Source organism: Zonotrichia albicollis, chromosome 9, assembly GCF_047830755.1.
Source record: "Zonotrichia albicollis isolate bZonAlb1 chromosome 9, bZonAlb1.hap1, whole genome shotgun sequence".
Classification (NCBI taxonomy): domain Eukaryota; kingdom Metazoa; phylum Chordata; class Aves; order Passeriformes; family Passerellidae; genus Zonotrichia; species Zonotrichia albicollis.
In genome coordinates this window covers 19,423,909-19,441,885 of record NC_133827.1, presented here as the reverse complement: position 1 = coordinate 19,441,885, position 17,977 = coordinate 19,423,909, and the positions used below count along the sequence as shown (strand labels likewise).

General features: G+C 44.7%; 1 protein-coding gene across 12 annotated transcripts in view; it reads left to right on the top strand.

The window, feature by feature from the left end:
• Positions 1 to 7,911: 7,911 nt before the first annotated feature.
• Positions 7,912 to 17,977, top strand: part of PER2 (period circadian regulator 2) — a 48,921-nt gene continuing 38,855 nt past the window's right edge. For 5 of the 12 annotated variants that reach the window (XM_026795011.2, XM_014268869.3, XM_014268870.3 and 2 more), the window contains exons 1-3: positions 8,254 to 8,372; positions 17,014 to 17,069; positions 17,913 to 17,976. The gene's annotated coding sequence lies outside the window, so the exon portion shown is untranslated. Of the gene's footprint in view, positions 8,067 to 8,253; positions 8,373 to 8,537; positions 8,707 to 17,013; positions 17,070 to 17,912; position 17,977 lie in introns of those variants that run through there. The other 7 variants (XM_074546795.1, XM_014268871.3, XM_074546794.1 and 4 more) reach the window with 2 other exon arrangements.

Genomic DNA, 17,977 nt, shown 5'->3' with positions numbered 1-17,977 from the left:
CTTCATTCAGATAGATTTGGCTGCTGTAACTGACATTTGACATTAACTCAGTGTGAATTGCAAGATTCTCCAGCTCACAATTCCAGGTGTGGTGTAAGGGCCTCATGATGTGGAAAGTGCCACATCTCTGGTCATCTACACTGATTTGTCCTTCTGAGGGACCTGAATCCAAGTTCTAATGACCAAGTTTATGGGACATAAAGAGCTTTAATTGCATTTTAGAACTTGAGGAGATGTTTTCTCAGTAGTAAGTCAGTGTACGACAAGAAAAGTTGATTCACTGGTTATTAGGTTCCAGTGAAGTCCAAAATCTCTCATTTAAAAAATTCACCTGTCATTTTAAAAATTCCCTTTTTCAGTTTGCTTTCTGAAGTGCCTTGAAGAGTAGGACAGCATCCTCTCTGCCTATGGTGACCTTGGAATGTGCTTTCTCGTACAATGTCATGTCATCATTGGAACGTGACGAGAATAGTGGAGAGTAGGGCTAGAATAAGGAGTCGAGGGGAATTGTAAGAGTTGGAAGAAATCCCAAGGATATTCCAGCCACAGCTGAAGTAGATTAGCCCAGTCTTTAAACACGAGCTGTGCAGTTTAATCAAAACACCTGTTTGCTTTTAACCCTCCTCTAACCTGAGTTAGGTATCCCTTGATAGGGAATCCCAGATGGGACTACAGGGAAACCAACACAGTGAAGGTACAAAGTCTTTCTGCAGTGGAAAATGCTCCTCTTTCTACCAGTGCCATGAGTGGGGGAGCACATGAGGAAACACTTCAAGGCACCAAGAGTTAGGGAGGCAGCAGCAGCACTGTGGAGTAACCATATGTCCACAGATAGAGAAATATGGAACTGATAGTACAGGACTGCTGTGGCATCCCAAATGGGAAACAAGGGAATGCATTCACCTCAGGAGCAGTGGCTGTGTTTGGATGGGCCCAGTGCAATTTTCAAGCATATTTTGTATAAATATGTCCATAGATAGAGCAGCATTTTTATAAATGTGTATGGAAGGCATACCTCACAACTAGGCTTTTTTGGCAAAATAAGATTTCTTTTATCTTTCTGTTTTGTTCTGGCAACTCCATTTTTGTCAAATATAGTTCCTTTGCTTTCATGTAGCACAGCCTTTCCTCTAAGGAACAACAAATAAATAATATTACTTAGGATTACTAATTCCTGCCTTTTTAAAAATGTCCTTTAACCATTTTCCTTTAAGAAATGTAAGGGTTTGGTTTAGTTTGGTTTGGGTTTTTATTTTTTTCTAGTCACTGACTTAAACTGCTTTGATTTTTTTTTTATTGTGAAGTTACACAACAAAAGCATTGAATTCCAGAGTTGTTCTACTGCTAATGAAGCATGACATGTTGTAAGTGTATAGAATATATCTCATTATGGTAATGAGTACTATATTTTAGTTGATTTCTGTGTAAAAAAAGCTCATGTGATCATTTTGATTTTGTCTGCTTGTTTGCTTCTCCCCGTTCACATGGTAATTTTAAATTTATTGTCTACTGACAGATAGGCAGAAATCCCAAGGATATTCCAGCCATATAGTTCTCAAGAAATTTTTCACTCAGGAAACGAGGTGGTTGAGGATTTTGTCCCCAGATCTGCACTTAGTAAAGGACTGTAGTTAAGCTCATACCAATTAAATACCAGATAATCAACAAAGACGGGAAAGATTTCTGCCCCCTTTGGTTTAGTTACTGTCTTGAGCCATTGCCAAAGCTGTTTATATCAAAGGGATTTATTCAAACACACTTTGTATCAATCCTTCGTCCCCTGGTTCTGTGTTTCAATGACAGTGTGCAAAGTGAGCTGTCCTTCCTGATTTCCTTCTAATTTATTAGAATGAAACCAAAACAATTTCTGATCACTTATCAGAAACTATTTATTGATAACATCTATAAAACTTTGTTTTCTGAAGTTTCTCAAATTGACTCAGTACAAGGGACTTTTGCAATGCCTGATTATTAAAATCTCTGCTTTGTTTTCAGCAGTGTGGCCAGGTACATCAGGTTTTCTTCCTGAAGCAAACTCAGGCAGTCACTGAACACAAAAAGTCCTGAAAACAAACCCAAGCTTTCTCTGACTTCAGCAGCAGCAATGAGCAGCTCAAAACAGCTCAAGTGTGAACGAAAGCCGGAAAATTAATTGACACAGAGGAGTAATGGGAAATCCAATCTGAAAATGAAGTGGTTTTAATTAAGAGACACTCTCCAGAATTATACAGAAAGACACTCTTTCCCATTTAAAATTTGGCTCTTCCTTCCTCAACAAGCACAAATCACCGGTCTATAATTAGCACTGTTGTGGAAGGAGTGGCTGAGAGTCTGGCTGGAGTCAGGCCTGGACTGTGGCAGGGAGGGCAGTCACTGTGCTGCAACGCTTCCAGCTAGTTTGCCACTTAGCATCCAGCTTCTTACAAGTGTTTTTGTTATAATCTGTTAATGCTATAATATTTGTTAAAAATGAAAACAAAGTAAGGAGGGACGGTGCCTCAATTCCCAGAATCTGAGAGCAGCAGCACGACTCCCTGGCACGGTGATTGTCAGCTTACCTGTGAGCGAGTCCAGCTCCAATCCCATGCCAAGACCTAATCCAACACTTTATGTAATGATTATTTAATAAAAATTGCATAAATGCTCACTGGTGGGGAAGTCAGTACCCAGATGTTGTCTCTCTACCCTTATTCTGTTTGTGAAGGAAGGTTTGTCTCTCTCTATGTCCCTGCAAGAGATTGGTAACATTTCCCTCTGCAGCTGTGAGGCCAAAAGCAGATCACAAACACGATGGAGGGCAGAAAACTGACTCTGGTCAGCAAATGCAGAGCTGAAATCAATGCAAAGAGTATGTATTAGGAACCAGTGGGGAGGCAAGGGTTGGAATACACTGTGGTGCAGGTCCAGCACCATGTCCTAAGCCTGGATGCTCAGGTGTGTGTTGAAGAATTTGGGTGTCTCAAGAACACCTGCTAAATACGGGCACATTTAATCCAGAAAGGAGTATGCCTCAGGTATCAAAAACTGTGGAAATATTTTCTGCAATCTCATTGCCTTTAAAAGAGATTTTCAATGCCCTGTCCATGGCATACCTGGACTTGGGAATGTACGTTCTCAGTAGCTTACAGGCAGAAAAACAAACCCAGGGAGCTTTCTGAGAGATTAACAAATTAAACTGGCTCTCTGAGGGGCCAAGGAAGCAGCAGAGTGGGAAAAGGAACAGTCAAGACCACACAGCCATGAGGACTTGGTGGCGGTGGTGCCAACCCCTTGATGGAAGTGAAATGTTAGATCAGCTCAGAAATGCTGTGAAAGCGTTCTTTGGCATAAATGTCTGGATGATTTTGAATGGTGAAGCCCAAGATGTGATCACTTTCTATCAGGGCAGAAGAGGATATATAAATCCAACACAGTAGGCAAGAAAAAGGATGCACTTTCCTGCTTGGCATCTCTTATTAGCTCTCTTATGCTAATCTAATGACATGCAAATTTCATTTTAAGTGCCTAACTCTGTAATTTGATGTTCCTCTTGGTCTTGGATCCTCGCTCCAGCTCAAAATATGTTCTTTGATCCTGTTTTGGTTTGGCTTTTGTGCTCCCACAGCTGTGATGTAATCCAACCAAAAACTTCTTTCATGGGATATTTTCAGTCAAGTTGGTTTCCTAACCTAACAGCACAGTTGCATAATCACTGATTTTTAACTCAGTGGAGGTGGTAGGACTGTTCCTTTTGGTGGATGTGTAAGGACTTTGATCACCTGAGGCAGGCCGTGAAATCACAAACTATCACTCTCTGAGTTAAGCAGGAAGCTCTAAACCCCTTTTCAGCACTGTGAATTCAATTTCAAGCTCTCTTCATTCAGCCTTCTGTGAGGCTGACTGCAGAAAATGAGTTGCTAATGCACACTAAACAGCAGGATCTCAGACCTGGAATGCTCTGAGCTGTTTGCTTCTAAAATCATGCTCATGAGCTTGGGGATGAGCACACAGAGGTACAGTGGGGAGATACACCCCTTCCATTTGTATCCTTCTAAAAAAACAACTCAGGGCTCCTTCATGTGCCACTTTTCAAGATATTTGGAACATAAAATTACACTGCATTTGCCAACAGAAACTGAATTTAATAAGAATAGTTAGAAAACAGTAAGAATAGGGACAGAATGAAAACCTACATTCCCCAGAAGTTGTCAGCAAAGGTTTTCTCTCTGGCAACAAGCAGACACTTGTGCAAAGGACTTTTGAATGGCAGCATATTTCAGGAACTTGCTGCTTAAGTTGAAGTTCTTTATCGGGTTTTTTACATTCCTTTGCATTTTAATCACAGCATTTTCAAAACTGTATGATATTGCTGTCTATTTGTTACAGTTTGTTCCTATACTCTCCAATTCTTTTAGAAAAACCTGTCTGTATATTTACTGGTAATGGGCATAGTGGGTTTTTTCCTTTCCTCCCCCTTTTGTCTGTATGGAGAGTAAGAGTGACGACTTTTGCTCATTAGCAAAAAAAGCCTTTCCGGATCTTTGCAAGAATCAATGACTGTCAGCGTCACTGTAAATGGTGAGTAATTAGACCTAGGAAATGAAGAATTAGACGTGGGCTCCAGCTGTAAAGTATTGATTGTTTTTTTTTTAATAATATACAGTTCCGTCAGTGCTGTGCAGCATCTTGGAACAGGAGACCTCTACAAGTGGATAGGGAAGCATAGATATTCAAAAAGAAGAGACTTATTTCCTTAGCAAATAGGAAGCTACCTAACTTCCTCAGGTAGTTTTCCTAGTGGTCTCAAATTATTAATTTTCCACATTGAAAGACTTGGATTTTTTCCCCTTTAAAAATGTAGATACTGTCAATACGTTGCTGCTTATCAGAACTGACTGAATTGGTTCAGTTAAGCAAACATTCTACTTTTTATGAATGCTGAGAAAAGGTTCGGCATTTGCGTGTGCGGCTAAAAATCTACTGATAGAAGTGTGAGAATGAGCGGGATCCATAGGAGTCCCACAGGAGCAGCATTTTCCCGGCGGGGCCGCACGAGGGAGCCGGGCAGAGCCGGAGCAGTGTCCGAGCTGTGTCCGGCCAGCCCTGGGCAGTGTCCGAAGCTGTGTCCCAGCCCTGGGCAGTGTCCGGAGCTGTGTCCGGAGCTGTGCCCAGCCCTAGGCAGTGTCCGGAGCTGTGTCCGAGCTGTGCCCAGCCCTGGGCAGTGTCCGAGCTGTGCCCCAGCCCTGGGCAGTGTCCGGAGCTGTGTCCGAGCTGTGCCCAGCCCTGGGCAGTGTCCGAAGCTGTGTCCAGAGCTGTGCCCCAGCCCTGGGCAGTGTCCGGAGCTGTGTCCGGAGCTGTGTCCGAGCTGTGCCCAGCCCTGGGCAGTGTCCGAAGCTGTGTCCAGAGCTGTGCCCAGCCCTGGGCAGTGTCCGAGCTGTGCCCCAGCCCTGGGCAGTGTCCGGAGCTGTGTCCAGAGCTGTGCCCAGCCCTGGGCAGTGTCCGAGCTGTGCCCCAGCCCTGGGCAGTGTCCGAGCTGTGCCCAGAGCTGTGCCCGGAGCTGTGCCCCAGCCCTGGGCAGTGTCCGAGCTGTGCCCAGCCCTGGGCAGTGCCTGAGCTGTGCCCGGAGCTGTGCCCAGCCCGCCGGGCAGAGCCGCCCTGGGGCAGCACCACAAGGGGTCCAGGTGTGCGAGGCACACAAAGGGCTCGCTGAACATAGCAGTGATTTGTTCTGCCATGCTCCAAGAGTTACAACTGAACACACACACTCACACAAAATAAACAAAGCTGGGAAAAAAACCCTGACCATTTTAATGCTTTTCTTACAAGATTTATATTCTGTAGAACCATTTGTGTGTGTATATATGTATTTTACTACTGCCTACCAGACAGAGTGACCTTCAAAACAAACATGCAGCGCCCATAAAATTTTGCAATAATTTTATTTTTCTTTGTTCTTTAATACATGAGTCAATAGCAATATTCACTCCTTTAGAAGCCATGTGCCTCCACTCTTGTTATTCCAAATTGGAGGTGTCTGGAATAATTTGTGTCTACACACATGATTTCTCTTGTGCCAATTTTCTGGAAGTTGCAGAATTTGGACTGAACTTGTTCAGGGTGCATAATCACATTTTGAGTAACACAGCTTACCCTGGGTTTTGGTACATTAAATATAAAGGTGTAACTACTAAAAGATGGTATGAATAGAACTTTTAAATTATTCCCATAAGCTTGACTGATACAATTGATTAGTATCCATTTAAAACAAGCAGAACTCAAGTAATGCCTCTGGTAGGCAGGGTGGGAAAGGTACTGGCTGTTTGTGGTGGTGGGGGTTACTCCTCTGCCAGGACTGGCATATCCTGGGAACTCATTTAGCTCTAGTGCCATGCTTTGTCATCCTACTCATGGGGTGGGGGACAGTGTGGATCTCAAGGTTTTGCTGTGGTTGAAGTGCCTTAGTTGGAGTCTGTGGTAACAGACCACAGCCCTTAGCACACAGTCAGGGACACGTATTTTTGACACCTAACATGAAAAACAACATCCCATGGAAACCAAGAATATTATTCTACATCCCTTTAACCCTAAAGCAGAGAACTTGTAAAAAGACAGTAAAGTTCTGGATGTGAAGGCCTACCAACAACGGGTAGACCAAACTACAAAAAGACTACCTAATTAGGATTAATCTTAAAATTAGACTCCTCAGAGGAGTGCAACCTAAGAATGGTATCCTGGTAAGCTGACTTGTGCATTGCAACAAATCCAGTAGCAGAATCTGGTCCTAATGCTTCCGCTGCCCACCCCCTCTGCTGCCCAGCAGTTAAATACTCCACAGTCCTTTACTCGCAGGCTGTTTCTGTAACAGTCAGAGCATAAATATCTGTGTACCTAATGGACTTATCCTTAACACCGCAGTGAGGGAGGGAAGCGGCATTAACCTCATTCTGCAGATAAACAGTGGAAGCCCTGATGGCTTCATCCTATGGAGCAACTGCCTGCATGCAGTGAGTGTAAAACCCTTGTTAGCCTAAAGGTGGCTTTGGCACATTCTCTGTTCCCTCTTTGCAAAGCCATCTACCACAGTGAAGACACAGGAAGCTCAGAATACACACACACTAACATTAATTTCTCATGTACTGATTGCTCTGCCTAGCCTTGGAAGGTGTGGAGGCTGGAGAAGCGTTCAGCAATGGGTTATGGGGTTATCTCACCAAACTGCTCAGGTCCACTCACCAGTGTAGGATGGATGGTGCAGGGGCCTGAGCGAAAACCTGTGTGCCCAACGTACAAGAACTCATTAAATTCTTCCTTACTGTGAAATGGGAAGTGTCAATGGTCTCTGAATATTTTGCTTGAGCACAAGGGGGAAATATTATTTTAATAAATATGAAAAACTTCTTTAAACAGTCAGAATTGAAAGCAATCGTATAGTGACGTGTTACCATGTGGAAATGCTGTTGCCAAGAACAGTACGTTTGAGAGCTCGGAAATTCTTAGTTAAATCATTGCTGTAGTTATATTCAGGCTGATGCTGCGGGCCGGTGCGGGAGAAAGCTGCAGCCCTGCGCTCTCCTGCGCTGCCCTTTGCTTTGTGACCCGGCGCCTCCTGAACAATACGCTGGGGCACTTTCGAAACTTCAGGGCGTGCACCCAGCGCGGGCGGCAGCACCAGGAAATGGGATCCGGGCGCTGCTGCCTTATGTAAGCGGACCGAGCGGCGGCGGCGGCACGGTGACTCGGGGGCTGCGGCGGGGCCTGCGCGGGCCCGGCCGGTGTCCGTGAGCGCTCAGGGAGCCCTGGCGGGGCGCTCGGGCCGGCCCGAGCTGCGCTGACGGGCCCGGGCCAGGCCCGGCGCGCGCGCCCCGGCCGCCAACGGTCCCTGCCCGCCCGCGCGCGCGCGCACGACACGTCACGCGCGGCTCCGAGCAGGCGGGGGCGGAGCCGCTCTCCCCGGGGCCGTCACGTGACCGCTGCCCCCCAATCCATCCTCCCCGGCCCGGCGGTCCCGTAGCGGCGGTGGCGGCGGGCGCGAGGGGAGGCGAGCGGAGCTACCGCGGCTTCGGCGGGAGGCGGCGCGGGGGCCGGCGGTGAGTGCGCCTCGGTGGCGGCGCGGGGGAGGGGAGGGGCGGGCCGGCGGCGGGGCAGGCTCGGGAGGCGGCCGCGGCTGTCGGTGGAAACATGGTGCCACACGTGAGGCTTATGTAAAGTGAGCGGCGGCCCGCGCGGCCAATGGCAGCGGCGCGCGCCCCGCCCCCGCCCGCGCGTCTCGCTGGCGTCACGCGGCGGCGGCCAATGGGAGCGCGGGCGGGGCGGGCGCGCGGCGGCCGGTCACGTTTCTGCCCGTATGAAGCCCGAGCCGGGAGGCGCGGGGCCGGCGGGACTCGCTGTGCGCGGTGAGTGGGGGCCCGCCGGGCGCGCTCCCCGCGGCCCGAAGGGGCTGGGGGACCCTTGGGGAGCGACGGGAGGGGGCGGCGAGCGGCGGCCGCGGGGGGCACAGGGGCTCTCCCACCTCCCCCGCCCGCCGGGCCGAGGTTACGTAACCCTCGCGCCGGGGCTCTCCCGTTGCCGGGACGATGCGCGCTCGGGTCCCCCTTGTGCCGCGGGGTCCGTCCCGCTGCCGGCCCCGGCCCGCCGCAGCGGGGGCGCGCGGGGCTCCCTCCGAAGGGCGGCTGTGACACGCCCCCCCCGCTGCCCGTGAAACCGCAGCGAGGGAAGCGGCGGCCGGCTGTGAGTCGCTCCCGGGGCGGGGTGCGGGGCTCAGTGCGGCACGGCCCCCGGGACGTGGACGGGAGAGCGCCCGGGAGTGGCGGCACGGACAGCCCCAGCGGGGCCGGGACGGCCGCTGGGGCCGGGCAGGGGCGCGCAGGGGGCGCTGGCCCCGGCCCGGAGCGGGGGAGGAGGCGGCGGGGCCGGACCCGGTCCCCCGGCGGGGCTCTGCTCTGCCGGCCGTGGGCTGCGGCCACGTCTGTGCCCGGGGTGCGGAGCGGGGGAACCGGCGGAGAGCACGCGTGTCCCGGGGCACCGAGAGGGGACCGAGCTGGGCCCCATCGGGCGGGCGGGCGGGCTGCTTCACGGGAGGAACCGTGCGGCAGCGGGTATCAATCTCAGCGCCGCTGAGATGTGCGAGCTACAGGTAGAGTAGGCAACAGGTGCTGTCCATTTGTTTTGTGCGGTGCCCGTAGCTGTAAGGACAGTCTGTGCCTTGAGACGGTGTGGCTGTGCTGCTGTTCACATTAGGTGCATAGTGTTACATGCATGATTACAAAACGCTTTATGTAAGTACAGTTTCATGCAAATAGGTGAGCAGCATGGTAACAGGCAAGCTGACGCTTTACATTTGACTTTTCGCAATAGGGTAAGCGTTTTCATAATGGGACAGCATTTCTCTGTGTACCATAGGAGCTTAAAAAGGCCTCCCAGGAGGTCGGTGTGAGGTATTGGGTACTTGGGAAACTACAGGGCTTTGTAAGTGTAGTCCAGTGAAAAAGTAACTTGGCTGAGGCAGTGCATTGATTCAGATCAAAGAAACAGAACCATTAAGTATGGAAAAGACCTCTGAGATCCTTAAGTCCAACTGTTTCATCCATGTGTCCAATATAAGTCTACTCTCTTGCAGTTTCAAACCACTGCCTTTCATCCTGTCACCATATGCGCTGATAAGAAGTCTTTCTCCATCTTCCTTGTAAGCTCATATCTGTTTCTGTTCTTATGAGCAGAGATATCTGCTCATATCTCTTTATTTTCCAAATGCAAGACTTTGAGATTTGTTGTCTTGGACATTTGAGATTGAATAGCTCTCATGAGTAAAGGGACAGAAGTGAAAATTCTCTAATGATTCTAGTGGTAAGAGTATCTGTCAAGTCAGAAGTAGAGTAAAAACCTGACTAGTATAGTGAGAAAGCCTTCCAAGTTGCCAGTATTGTTTCAGCCACAGTTTGATTGATGTTAGGGAGAGTGCCCACATTGTTGCACTATAACATCAAGTTCCTTCTTGCTTATGCTTGTACGTGTTTGAGTGCTTTTATGATCTTTCTGTTTTGCCTTTGTCTCTGAAACTTGCGTTGTTTCTGCAAAGTGAGGAAGTTTCACTGTAGGACTGGACTGTGTCCTTGCTCCATGCAGAGCTGGATGTTAGTCTTGTGGTGATGACTCTGTCCTGAGGTGTGCAGTCCTGATTCTGGACTCTGCAGGTTGCTCACCTCACTAGTAACACACAGAGGAAAAGAGATGGCCTTTGGCCTGGAGTAGAAGAAAAAAGTCTACCAAAACTTTCAGGTTTTGGACATTTCAAGTGTGTATTTCAAGGTAGTTGGGTGTCATAAATGTCAAACACCGCAGTGAAAGAGGATGGTCTGTCCCATGAAGAAGTGGTTTGGCTTGATGTAGTTCAGAAGGCAAAGGCATGGAAAGCAGGTTTTTGGCTTTTGTGCACTTTTTCAGACTTGACAAGTTTTTTTTTGTTTCATTTATAATTCAAAGAATGCATGGTTTTGCTGGTTTTCTTTATTTGTCCATTGATGGGACTTGTTACAGACTTCCTATATTCCTTTTAGCAAACAAATTCTGTCGGTGAAAATCCAAGTAATTTTTATTTTTACAATTTACTGTTACTCCTTTTGGATTTCCAGAGAGGCATTAGAGGCAGCATAGTCTCGGCATAATACCTTGTGTGCTTTTTCTTCCTCTGATCATAAGATTAAAGTATGTAACAACACAGTTTACTTGATAAACTTACTTGAGCCTCTCCCTGAACAGTATGCTCTTACATTAATAAGCTTTTCTATTAAACTGAGTTGTTGATGGAGTTTAGTCTCAAAGTATGAAGATAGAATGAAGTGGGGAAAGTGATTGGCAGTAGAGTTCTGGATTCTTCTTCTACTTCAGACGTTTATTATGACCAGGAAGTGTTTGGCTTAGATACAGACTGATAAACAGTTTTCTTTTTTTCCTGGGTTCTTGCCACACCCTTACTTCTCTAACATCTTTACAGTATTAGAATATGCTTTAGTGCATTAAAAAAAAAATCTTTTTTTCACCCCTCAAAGAATAAGGAAATGGGCAAGTTACCATGGGATGAGGTATATTTGTTGTGGTTTAAAAGCAAGAAGATTACTGGTAGCCAGTAGAACAAGTAAATTATCACTAGTCTAGATCAACTGTAGTGTTTTCCATAGGGTTGCTATGGTTGGCCTATGTTAAAAGGAACGTCATGTTCTTAGCAAGGCCTTGTGTAATAGCTGGCATGAGTGTCCTGTAGACACTGTATTATACTCATAACATTACCACATCATAATTACCAGGTAATCAGGTGTTTCTGAAAAGGAATTTTTGTCTCCAGTTTTGATTGCATGGCCTAGAATTCCTCTATAAGGATGGTGGATTATTGGGATTTTTAACTGGATTGTCTTACTGCATTCCACATTCAGTTATATCCATGTAGTGCAAGTTTTAAACTGCTGAAATATTCATTTTGTTAACTTAGCTTGTCAAGCACAGAACAGCAGAGGAGTCAATTAATATCCCTATTATTCTTTGTGATACTGTTGTATTACTCTAAAGAGCTTTTACTTGTTCTTTTGGTTATGGATGAAGTTGAATGCAGAAAGTGTTGGTCTTGAAAGTAACGCTGCTGCTGTTTTGTGTCCTGTGTAAGAAGTGTCTGTCTGCTTTCCTGCTTGAACTGTGGCCTTAAACTTGACCCCTGCTGTGGGGTCAGACTGGAATATTGTTGGTTAGCAAGGAAGGCTTTTTTCAAGTTGAACTGACTTTTTAAAGTAGAACCAAAGCTACATTGCCTTTGCTTGTAGAGCTCTGTCTTCTGACACTTAGAGCTTTGTTTGTGAGGGGATAGGGATGTTTCTTTTGAGACTTCTCTCTGTGAAGTATTGTAAAAAACGCCAATCTCTCATTTTTAAGATTTTAAAAGTTTAAGAGTAATAAAATGGTTATAAAAATAGTAATACAATTAGAGTAATAATAATTTGAACAAATTTAATTACAACCATATGAGACAATAAAGACAAAGAGTTATGGACGTCTGGGTACCTTTTTTGACACCTGTTAACAAAGATTAACCCTTAAAAACAACAGCCTGTTGCATATTCATACGCTTCATACACGCATGAATTCCATTCAAATACAGGATTCTGTCTGCTCATCATCGACTTCTTCCTCTGAATCCTAACAGCGTCTTTGAGGTGGGAAGAAGTTTGTTTCTTCTGATAAGAGGCAGTAAATTCTTTTTGTTTGAAAGATTTTGGTGTCCTTGGGCTGCTATCTGGTGTGAGTGCCTCATTCCTTTCTTTAGAAAATCTCACTAACATAGTTCTTATTTTACCTACAAAAGTTATCTTTTAATTACAAGACTGCATTTATCATATTATTAAAATGTTAATACAGCACTATTAATCAATACATCAAAATACATATGTGTGGAAAATGCATGTATTTTATAATTGGCTTTTTGCAAATATTAAAATGAATATGATATGTGTTGTGTTAGAAAGCAATGCTGGATTCATTCTCTTAAGTGGTGTGTTAAATATAGTTTTAGGTTATAACAAAATGTTAAAATAGAAACTATGCTATGTAGGAGACTTTTTTTAAAGAAAGGACTCACAGCGAGATAGCAGCCACAGGACACCCGAATCTTTCAGAGAAAGAGAATTTATTCCTCCATTATCAGAAGAAACGAACTTCTTCCCACCTCAAAGGCACTGTCAGGATTAGAAGGAAGAAGTTGACGATGACCAGACAGAATCCTGTGTTTGAATGGAATTTATGCATCATGTATGAGGTGTATGAATATGCAACAGGTTGTTGTTTTTAAGGGTTAATCCTCTGTTAACGTGGGTCCTTTTTCGGGGTCGTGCTGCCCAGAATAAGGTACCTGGACATCCATAACTCTTTGTATTTATTGTCTCATATTGTCCTAATCCAAATTGTCCAAATTACTATTACTCTAATTTTATTACTATTTTTATAACCATTTTATTTCTATTAAACTTTTAGAATTTTAAAAACAAGTGATTGGCGTTTTTATATACGGTAAATATCTGCGTAGAGCCATGTAATATGCACTGTTCAGAAGTATGATTAAAGGACATGGGAAGAGAGAAGGTAGAGTCAAAGCCACAGCTCAGAGGGTGACAGGTTTGCTATCTCTTGCTGGGATTTCTTGCAGCCCCAGGCTGCTTTTGTGAAATATTGTGGCAGGGAAGGGTGAGATTGGCGTGTTGTGTAGAGCGAATGGAGATGTGTGCAGTGCCTGTGAGCCCGCTGTGTGTGTAGTAGGCAGCAGCGAGCACATGGGACCCCGCATGCCTGGTGGCCACGCCGGCTGTGCTGCTGTAAGAGGCTTAGCGCCTGGACGGGCACGCTCGGGCAGCCCGCTCGCACCCTGCTGCCGCCGCTGCTGGGACACTGTCGGCAGCTCGCGGGTTACTGCAGCCCCGAGACACGTGAACAGTCTCTGTTTCAGCCCGCAGGTTCGGAGAATGAGTCACAGCTCTTCAGTTCTCGGTCTCAGAGTTGTTTATTGGATCTTATCTATAAAAATTTTCTCCTGTCCAGCCGAGGTTCGCTCAGCAGGACAGACAGAGGCACTCTGCCTGCCCCTGGGGTGGTGTTATCTCTTTATACTACAAACTGCGTATAACATATTTACACCTAATTCCCTATACCTATCACCTGTGTTAGACAGTGCGCTTCTACTCTAAACCAATCCAAAAGTGCTAACATCACAGCAGAAGATGGAGATAAAGAAGAAGAAGAAGAAAGTCTGGACATGCCCAAGTCCCTCCATCTTGTCCCCAAAACCCCCATTCTAAACACCCCAAAATCTCCCTTTTCACCCAGTGATAATTTTATTATTACACAACTTAAACTTCTGTGGCTTTCAGGTTTTCATACAAAGCTGGTAATTTGCTCCGTGGGTCACAATCAAACCCACAGGTGTTCTGGGCTGTGTGCCAGGGTCTCTGAGCCCCCTGGCAGGGTCCTGGCAGCTCTGGACACCCAGAGGGATGCACTGAGTTCCGACAGGACACGGGCAGGCTCTGGGCCTCTGTTTTGTGTTCTGAGGGTACCTTCCAGTGTACATGGGGTCTTTGTCTGAATGGCTGTAGCTGTGATAAACAGGGCCAGTAGAGCAGCTCCTTTAAAAGGCCTTTATTAAAGACAGCTCTGGGTGGGAAACCCAAGGGGTCACACACACCATGACCCTGAGGAGGAGGAGGAGCAGCGCAGCTTTGTCTCTGGGCAGAGCTGGGCCTTCCCTCCTCACCAGAGTCCTTAGGAAGACAAGGTTGGCTCATAGCTTAGGGGGATCCTCCAAGCTGAGCACTATTAAATTATGGAGGCAGGACAGAATCTGGCTCTGGTAAAGGGTGGGTGGTTCAATGTGGTTCTGCTGGGTTAAAGTCACCGTTTACGTGCTGGTTTGTTGTTTTGAGATGGTTCATATAGTTCCCACAGCCTCTCATTTAAATTCAGTCCTGGGAGCAGGGGGAGTGGTTGCCCATGGAAAGGGATACAAATCGGGGGTAAGACAAAGGGGTACAAATACAGAGTTCAAATCAAGACCCTATCGACTTCATTAACATCAGCTAGCAATTACTACTCTGAAAAAGAGCTCTCATCTCCAGGGTTTCATTTCTCACATTTGCAATGGGATTGCACTAGTAGGGAATCCTCTTGCTTGGTCCTGTCCCTCATGAGGCGTCCCCAAGGGACAGCAGCAATGCACTGAGTTTCAGTGAGCTGCCCAGCTGTGTTCTGAAGTTTTCCTGCTTAACCACATGAAAGGGAGGTTAGGAGAATTTCTGTATGTGAAAGCTTTTGTAAAGTCAAGAAGTTTTTGTACAGATGTTCTCAGCTGCTGGGGATCTGCTGCTGAAGTAGTGTGTGGTAGTCCTAAAGGAGCCTTATAAGTTCTCTGATGTTTTTTGGTAGGCAACTTTGCTTGTAGAACGCAATCAGAGGCAAGGCTAAATTTACCTTCCTCATATATAAGCATGGAATATGGTTTTCATTTTTCCTTAATTTTCTTAATTTTCCATAATTTCCTTAATTTTCTCCCAATAGGAAGGAAAATTTTATTGAGGATGCTGAAGGGGTAGTGACTCAATATGTGGTTTACATGAGTGGACTGAAATACACAGAAAGCATTTCTTGGGGCAAGAGGATGAGGAGATTCTGCAGATGGTGTGAGCAGGCTGCAGAAGTTCTGTACAAGCAGTACCAGTGTTGATCCTGACAGTATTTGATGGTGGGAAAGAAACTTCATCTGCATGCCAAAATGTCTGGGAAAGACTTTAGTTTTGCCTTCCACCTGTTTTTGAGCATACCATGGTAATTCTTAACACTTGATTTTTCTTATAGGTAGAATAGTTAGAGATGGGCAGAGACTTCCTTGTATAGATGGCATTTTTTAAAGCAGAATGGACTTTTAAAAAGTAGAACCAAAGCTCCATTGCCTTTCTAACATCCTGTCCTGTAACAGAGGCAATTCACTGTTAAATAACACCTGCAATTGATTGTAATTGAAGCTTAGGGAGACAAGATGAAGTGGTGAGGATGTCTAGTACTTGTCTTTTTTCTTGGTTTCTCTTCCTATCCTCCTTATTCCTTGCAGCTTTTGTATCTTAGTACAGTTTTTGTGCTTGACCTTATTACATGTACTTTTATGCTTCTGCTTAGTTTCTTTAATTGTACAAAGATCTTCAGTGTATAAAAGCACTTATTTGATTCCAGTTACAGCTCTGCTGTGACTTGAGCTCTCATTTCAGTACTAACACATCCAACTTCTAGGACAAGTACGTGGTGTTTGTCAGGTTGCTGCACTTTTTGGAGTGGATTATTGCTGTGATGGGGACAAGAATTTCTTTGGCACAGCGTCTTCCAGAAGGGCACTTTGATTCTGGCTGAAATTTTGTATAGGCTGTGAACCACAGCAATGTCTGAATGGCAGCATTAGCCGGGAACTGCAGTAAATGTGGTGAAAGTGTGTCTTTTTCTTAAAGGAGAGAAGTAGTAGATATGCAAATATACTGCTTAGTAGGGATCTCAGCAAATACTAAAGTTCATGTTTGAGATACTTTTAAATTGAGATACTCTTAAATCTAGTTTCAGCTAGAATAAAGGTGAAATATATGACTGATAGGACATAATAATTTTTCTCTCTTTTCTGTGACAACACTTGGCAATCTCAAATGTGTAATTTTTCTCATTTTTTTCAAAAGGAGCAAGAATTGACACGCTAATTTAGAGTTCTGATTATTATGTTGTGCTTAATTGTCTCTCCAGTTCCACTTGAGAAGACAGTGGCATTTTCTGGTTACAAAGGAAATAAGGTGTTTTTTAAAATTTAAAATTCATACTGCATACAAATACTTTAAGAAGGCACCTTTTTTTAAGACAGGAAGCTGGAAAGAAGGATGTCTAGAAATCAGCATGGGGCATGTGAAGGAGATGGTGTTCAGTGTCTGTAGAAGATGTCTCAGCACAGGCTGCCTTTTTTTTTAATAGCAAATACCCAATTTGTTGGCAATTAAACCTGGCTCTGGGCCAAGTCTGTTATTCAAGGTGAAAGAACAAATTTGAGAGACAGTTTCTATTTGTTCTCAGGGATGATCAGATTCACTATGGAGTCTTGAGCACAGATGGTGGGTTTAACAGCACAAGGAGTACTTACCTGAGAGGGTAAAATGAGCTTTATTTCTGCTCTGGCAGAAATGAGAATTTGGGGTGGTTTCTTACATTTATAAAGGGAACAGACTTCAGTGGGTAATTATTCTGGGCATTGCTCAAGGAATCAATTTACAAGTTAGTTACAATAATAAATACTTTTATCAGTAAAATTTGGTTGCATTTCCTCTCATCTTGTATTTGTAGTCTTTATAATTGTTCTTCACTTGTGGAAGACATATTTTGCATGATTTGACTTCTGTTGCATTATGAAATGAATTTGATTTATCTTTTATAAAAATTTATCTTGCTTACAAAACCTGATGTTCTTTTTTCTTTTTTTAATAGGAATATAGTGATGACACTTTGAGATTGGAAAGACCATGATTAGTACATTCATTGAGGTGAGTGTTTGATGCTGTACCCAAGAAAGTGATTTGTGATATCAGTTCTGAAGGTGGGAGGGTGGGAGGTGTCTCTGTGGTTTTGTTATTGCTCTTTTGTATACTTCCTTTAACATAAAGTGTCAGAATGCCCAAAAATAGGGATCTTCAGGGCTTTACATTTCCAAAGAACCTGTTGCACAAATCATGAAGTACATGGAAATGCTGTGGCTTCTCTAAATCTTTATGAAACTGGAATTTAGTGTAGTGTCAATATCAAGTGCTGCATCTGCATTGTTTGGGGAGGTGTTTATTAATAGCTTCCATTTTTTTGATTGCTCTTGCAGGTGGTAAGGAACTTTTAATTATGAGGAAAATTTTGGGGTCCAGAAAAATTCTATTGTTACTTAGAAAATCAGGATGATAGCTCAGGCATAAAATAGAAAATATTATGCTCCTAAACTTGAATTTAAAAAAGCAAATCATAGCTTCCATTTTTTGGTCAGTTGTGCTCTGCTTTGAAAATAAAGAAAAGTTGATTGTTATTGGAGCAAAAAAGGAAACATAATTAAAGGAGTATAATGGAGGAATATAATCTGTGATGTGAAAAAAATTTATAATGTGTTTCATTAAATGTGATCTGATGATGCCACAGAACTGGCTCTAGCCTGGAAAGACAGATGATGTGGATAGTACTGAAATATTGCAGTACAGATGGAATTGTAACTGAGATTTTGAGCATTAACACTACAATGTCTGTTCAGTCTAAATGATTGAGGAAAAAACCCAAACAATCCTGTTTTTCTGTGGTTGGAAAATGTGATCTGAATGGGTTCTAACAACTGACTCTTTTCAATGCTGCAGGTGTGACTTCAGTTGACTGCCGAAAGTGAAGCTGGTTCAGCTTGGTTTGCCTCCCATATCACAGG